Genomic DNA, 5,668 nt, shown 5'->3' on the forward strand with positions numbered 1-5,668 from the left:
CTGGTTATATGTGCTGGCAAAATGATGTGCATTTCTTTTGTTTTGTGCAGTGGTTTTTCAGATTCAAGCCCCCCTTGAGATTTAACATTTTGGCAGGTACCTACTTGGCTTATAACTAGGTTATAGATATTGGTAATCTATAGATATTGATAAAAAAAGTTTGACGATGCAAAAGTTGGCATTTTTTTTTCTGTATAGTAGTGATCTTGGTAGTGATTTATGGTGTAGAATTTGGCACAGGGTGAGCAATTTTTTTGTGCAGTGTAGCAGTAAAAACAATTGTATGTAGGTTTGTTCTTAGTCTATGCATTCAGTTTTTGTGTTGAGCTATGGTGCTTTAGGCCAGTTGTAGTTTTATGGATAGCATTTGTATTGCGCTGGTGCAATAGCAAACTGAGGTGCTGGTTGGTCGAGAGGGCGCACGATAGAACTTGTGGTGTGTGATGAATACATGGGATGATGTGCATCTCTAATGCTGATGCCACAAGTTTTTTTTTTTACTGGCACCTCAAAAGCTCCTCTATCAGCGCATTTATCTATAGTTTTGTCTGTATTTCTGGGCAACATTTGCATTTGTTTTTGTAGATTTAGGCATCTCTGGATTTGTGGGTAGCATGTCTTCAGTTTTCGGTTTTTGAGCACAGGGTGGCGGAACACTATGGTCTTCCATTTAGAATTGTTTATAGTGTAGGCATTCAGAATCTTTTTCCCGAAAAGTTGTGGTTGGAACAATCCATTTTTTTTGTACTTGTAGCGCACATTGAATATTTATGCAGTAATTAGGTTGGACAAGTTGCAGTGGCTCTGTGAATAGGAATAGTACTTTGATCACGTGCCATGTCTGCCACCAGTAGGGCACCAGCTTTTTTACAAACTTCTGGTGTGCACTTCTTAGGACACTTGCATAATTTATGGGTCAAATGTACTATGGATTCTTGCAAAAATTAAGTTTTGTCCAAACGATCTCCACCTGTGTAGCTCACTTTCCTACTCAGGCCACACCAGCCAGGCCAAACTTTTACTCATGCAAAAAATGTAGGATAGGAAGGAGCATTACAATCCGCAGACTTGGCTGCAAAATACCTTTATTGTCACAGCATGTTTCGGATCATCATGGATCCTTTTTCAAGTGAGGATCCATGATGATCCGAAACATGTTGTGACAATAAAGGTATTTTGCAGCCAAGTCTGCGGATTGTAATGCTCCTTCCTATCCTACATTTTTTGCATGAGTACTATGGATTCTGTTGGTAAATATATTTGCAAATGTGGTACAGATTTTGTCATTGGTGAAGTGTACGAAGAAGCACAACAGGACAGATGAAGTCGTTGCACAACAGGACAGATGAAACTCAGACGCTCCACTAAATCGAAAAGGGTGAGTGAAATATATTTTTGGGGGTAGTGGGGCCCAGATGCAGATCCATCAGAGTAGTCCCAAAATTATTGGGTATAAATCTAACTTTGTAAATTGTCTTTTCCTTTATTTCAGACCAAAGCACTGAGTTCTACAAAGGATTGTGGCCACAATTATCCACGTAGTAAAGCAGGAATGGCATCTCTGAATAGTTGAAGGTGTTTATTTTCAAGATATCTATAGTTTGTGGGGGTTATTTTATTGGTTAGGGACAGTTTAGGATAAAATATGGATGCATTCACATAACTTCACAGCCCGAATATTATGCATTGTGCCTGTGTTGGGGTGTTGGGTGGCTGCGTCTCTATGTGTATCCATACATATGGGGTATCGTTTTATTCAGGGGAACTTGCAGATTGCCATTGAGCAGGTTTTTGTTAGTTGTCATGGAAACTTAGGGAGAAATCGAACTTTGTAACTCTCTTTTCCTTTATTTCAGACCAAATCGCTGTCTTCTACAAAGAACTGCGGCCACAATTCTCTGTGTAGAAAAGAAAGAATGGCATCTTTGAAAAGCTGAAGAAGTGTACTTTTAGGAAATAGATGGCTTGTGGGGGTTATTTCACAGGTAAGGGGCAGTTTAGAATGAAAAGAGTTGAGAACTGCACATAAATTCACAGCCCCAATTTTATGCATTGTGCCTGTTTTGAGGTGTTCGGTGGCTGCGTCTCTATGTGTATCCATACGTATGGAGTATCGTTCTATTCAGGGGAACTTGCAGATTGTCATTGAGCAGGTTTTTTTAGTTGCCATGGAAACTTAGGGAGAAATCGAACTTTTTAACTCTCTTATCCTTTATTTCAGACCAAATCGCTGACTTCTACGAACGACTGCAGACACAATCCTCCATGTAGAAAAGCAAGAATGGCATCTTTGAATAGGTGAAGAAGTGTACTTTTCGGACATATATGGTTTGTGGGGGTTATTTCACAGTTTGGGGGGTGTTTAGACTGAAAAACTGCAAGTAGTACACATAGAGAGCAGCCCCCAGATTTTCAACTGCAATTGCCCTTATGCGTTGCTCCTGTTTTGGGGTGTTTGGGGGCTACGTCTCTATGTTTATCCATACATATGGGGTATTGTTCTATTCAGGGGAACTTGCAGATTGTCATTGAGCAGGTTTTTTTTAGTTGCCATGGAAACTTAGGGAGAAATCGAACTTTGTAACTCTTTTTTCCTTTATTTCAGACCAAACCGCTGACTTCTACGAACGACTGCGGACCCAATCCTCCATGTAGAAAAGCAAGAATGGCATCTTTGAATAGGTGAAGAAGTGTACTTTTCGGACATATATGGTTTGCAGGGGTTATTTTACAGTTTGGGGGGTGTTTAGACTGAAAAACTACAAGTAGTACACATAGAGCGCAGCCCCCAGATTTTCAACTGCAATTGGCCTTATGCGTTGCTCCTGTTTTGGGGTGTTTGGGGGCTGCGTCTCTATGTTTATCCATACATATGGGGTATTGTTCTATTCAGGAGAACTTGCAGATTGTCATTGAGCAGGTTTTTTTTAGTTGCCATGGAAACTTAGGGAGAAATTGAACTTTGTAACTCTTTTTTCCTTTATTTCAGACCAAATCGCTGACTTCTACGAACGACTGCGGACCCAATCCTCCATGTAGAAAAGCAAGACTGGCATCTTTGAATAGGTGAAGAAGTGTACTTTTCGGACATATATGGTTTGTAGGGGTTATTTTACAGTTTGGGGGGTGTTTAGACTGAAAAACTACAAGTAGTACACATAGAGCGCAGCCCCCAGATTTTCAACTGCAATTGGCCTTATGCGTTGCTCCTGTTTTGGGGTGTTTGGGGGCTGCGTCTCTATGTTTATCCATACATATGGGGTATTGTTCTATTCAGGAGAACTTGCAGATTGTCATTGAGCAGGTTTTTTTTAGTTGCCATGGAAACTTAGGGAGAAATTGAACTTTGTAACTCTTTTTTCCTTTATTTCAGACCAAATCGCTGACTTCTACGAACGACTGCGGACCCAATCCTCCATGTAGAAAAGCAAGACTGGCATCTTTGAATAGGTGAAGAAGTGTACTTTTCAGACATATATGGTTTGTAGGGGTTATTTTACAGTTTGGGGGGTGTTTAGACTGAAAAACTACAAGTAGTACACATAGAGCGCTGCCCCCAGATTTTCAACTGCAATTGCCCTTATGCGTTGCTCCTGTTTTGGGGTGTTTGGGTGCTGCGTCTCTATGTTTATCCATACATATGGGGTATTGTTCTATTCAGGAGAACTTGCAGATTGTCATTGAGCAGGTTTTTTTTAGTTGCCATGGAAACTTAGGGAGAAATCGAACTTTGTAACTCTTTTTTCCTTTATTTCAGACCAAATCGCTGACTTCTACGAACGACTGCGGACCCAATCCTCCATGTAGAAAAGCAAGAATGGCATCTTTGAATAGGTGAAGAAGTGTACTTTTCGGACATATATGGTTTGTAGGGGTTATTTTACAGTTTGGGGGGTGTTTAGACTGAAAAACTACAAGTAGTGCACATAGAGAGCAGCCCCCAGATTTTCAACTGCAATTGGCCTTATGCGTTGCTCCGGTTTTGGGGTGTTTGGGGGCTGCGTCTCTATGTTTATCCATACATATGGGGTATTGTTCTATTCAGGAGAACTTGCAGATTGTCATTGAGCAGGTTTTTTTTAGTTGCCATGGAAACTTAGGGAGAAATCGAACTTTGTAATTCTTTTTTCCTTTATTTCAGACCATATCGCTGACTTCTACGAACGACTGCGGACCCAATCCTCCATGTAGAAAAGCAAGAATGGCATCTTTGAATAGGTGAAGAAGTGTACTTTTCGGACATATATGGTTTGCAGGGGTTATTTTACAGTTTGGGGGGTGTTTAGACTGAAAAACTACAAGTAGTACACATAGAGCGCAGCCCCCAGATTTTCAACTGCAATTGCCCTTATGCGTTGCTCCTGTTTTGGGGTGTTTGGCGGCTGCGTCTCTATGTTTAACCAAACATATGGGGTATTGTTCTATTCAGGAGAACTTGCAGATTGTCATTGAGCAGGTTTTTTTTAGTTGCCATGGAAACTTAGGGAGAAATTGAACTTTGTAACTCTTTTTTCCTTTATTTCAGACCAAATCGCTGACTTCTATGAACGACTGCGGACCCAATCCTCCATGTAGAAAAGCAAGAATGGCATCTTTGAATAGGTGAAGAAGTGTACTTTTTGGACATATATGGTTTGTAGGGGTTATTTTACAGTTTGGGGGGTGTTTAGACTGAAAAACTACAAGTAGTACACATAGAGCGCAGCCCCCAGATTTTCAACTGCAATTACCTTTATGTGTTGCTCCTGTTTTAGGGTGTTTGGGGGCTGCGTCTCTATGTTTATCCATACATATGGGGTATTGTTCTATTCAGGAGAACTTGCAGATTGTCATTGAGCAGGTTTTTTTTAGTTGCCATGGAAATTTAGGGAGAAATTGAACTTTGTAACTCTTTTTTCCTTTATTTCAGACCAAATCGCTGACTTCTACGAACGACTGCGGACACAATCCTCCATGTAGAAAAGCAAGAATGGCATCTTTGAATAGGTGAAGAAGTGTACTTTTCGGACATATATGGTTTGTAGGGGTTATTTTACAGCTTGGGGGGTGTTTAGACTGAAAAACTAAAAGTAGTACACATAGAGCGCAGCCCCCAGATTTTCAACTGCAATTACCCTTATGCGTTGCTCCTGTTTTAGGGTGTTTGGGGGCTGCGTCTCTATGTTTATCCATACATATGGGGTATCGTTCTATTCAGGGGAACCTGCAGATTGTTATTGAGCAGGTTTTTGTTAGTTGCCATGGAAACTTAGGGAGAAATCTAACTTTGGAACTCTTTTTTCATTTATTTCAGACCAAATCGCTGACTTCTCCGAATGACTGCGCCCACAATTTTCCGTGTAGAAAAGCAACAATCGCATCTTTGAATAGCTGAAGAAGTGCACTTTTCGGACATATATGGTTTGTGGGGGTTATTTCACAGTTTGGGGGTGTTTAGACTGAAGAACTGCAAGTAGTACACATAGAGCGCAGCCCCCAGATTTTCAACTGCAATTGCCCTTATGCGTTGCTCCTGTTTTGGGGTATTTGGGGGCTGCGTCTCTATGTGTATCCATACATATGGGGTATCGTTTTATTCAAGAGAAGTTTGTCTTTCAAATTGTCTGTAGTTATAGCATTTAGAACGGTGTTATTTTGTCAGATTTACATTTGTTCCTGCGTCTTAGTT

General features: G+C 40.7%; 2 long non-coding RNA genes across 2 annotated transcripts; both read left to right on the forward strand.

The window, feature by feature from the left end:
* Positions 1–1,232: 1,232 nt before the first annotated feature.
* Positions 1,233–1,896, forward strand: LOC121395756. Its single transcript, XR_005962658.1, has 3 exons — positions 1,233–1,378; positions 1,493–1,575; positions 1,857–1,896. It is a non-coding gene; the product is annotated as an uncharacterized LOC121395756 (long non-coding RNA).
* A 356-nt stretch (positions 1,897–2,252) lies between these two features.
* Positions 2,253–5,400, forward strand: LOC121395757. Its single transcript, XR_005962659.1, has 2 exons — positions 2,253–2,298; positions 5,294–5,400. It is a non-coding gene; the product is annotated as an uncharacterized LOC121395757 (long non-coding RNA).
* Positions 5,401–5,668: the final 268 nt, after the last annotated feature.

Source organism: Xenopus laevis, chromosome 7L (assembly GCF_017654675.1).
Source record: "Xenopus laevis strain J_2021 chromosome 7L, Xenopus_laevis_v10.1, whole genome shotgun sequence".
Classification (NCBI taxonomy): domain Eukaryota; kingdom Metazoa; phylum Chordata; class Amphibia; order Anura; family Pipidae; genus Xenopus; species Xenopus laevis.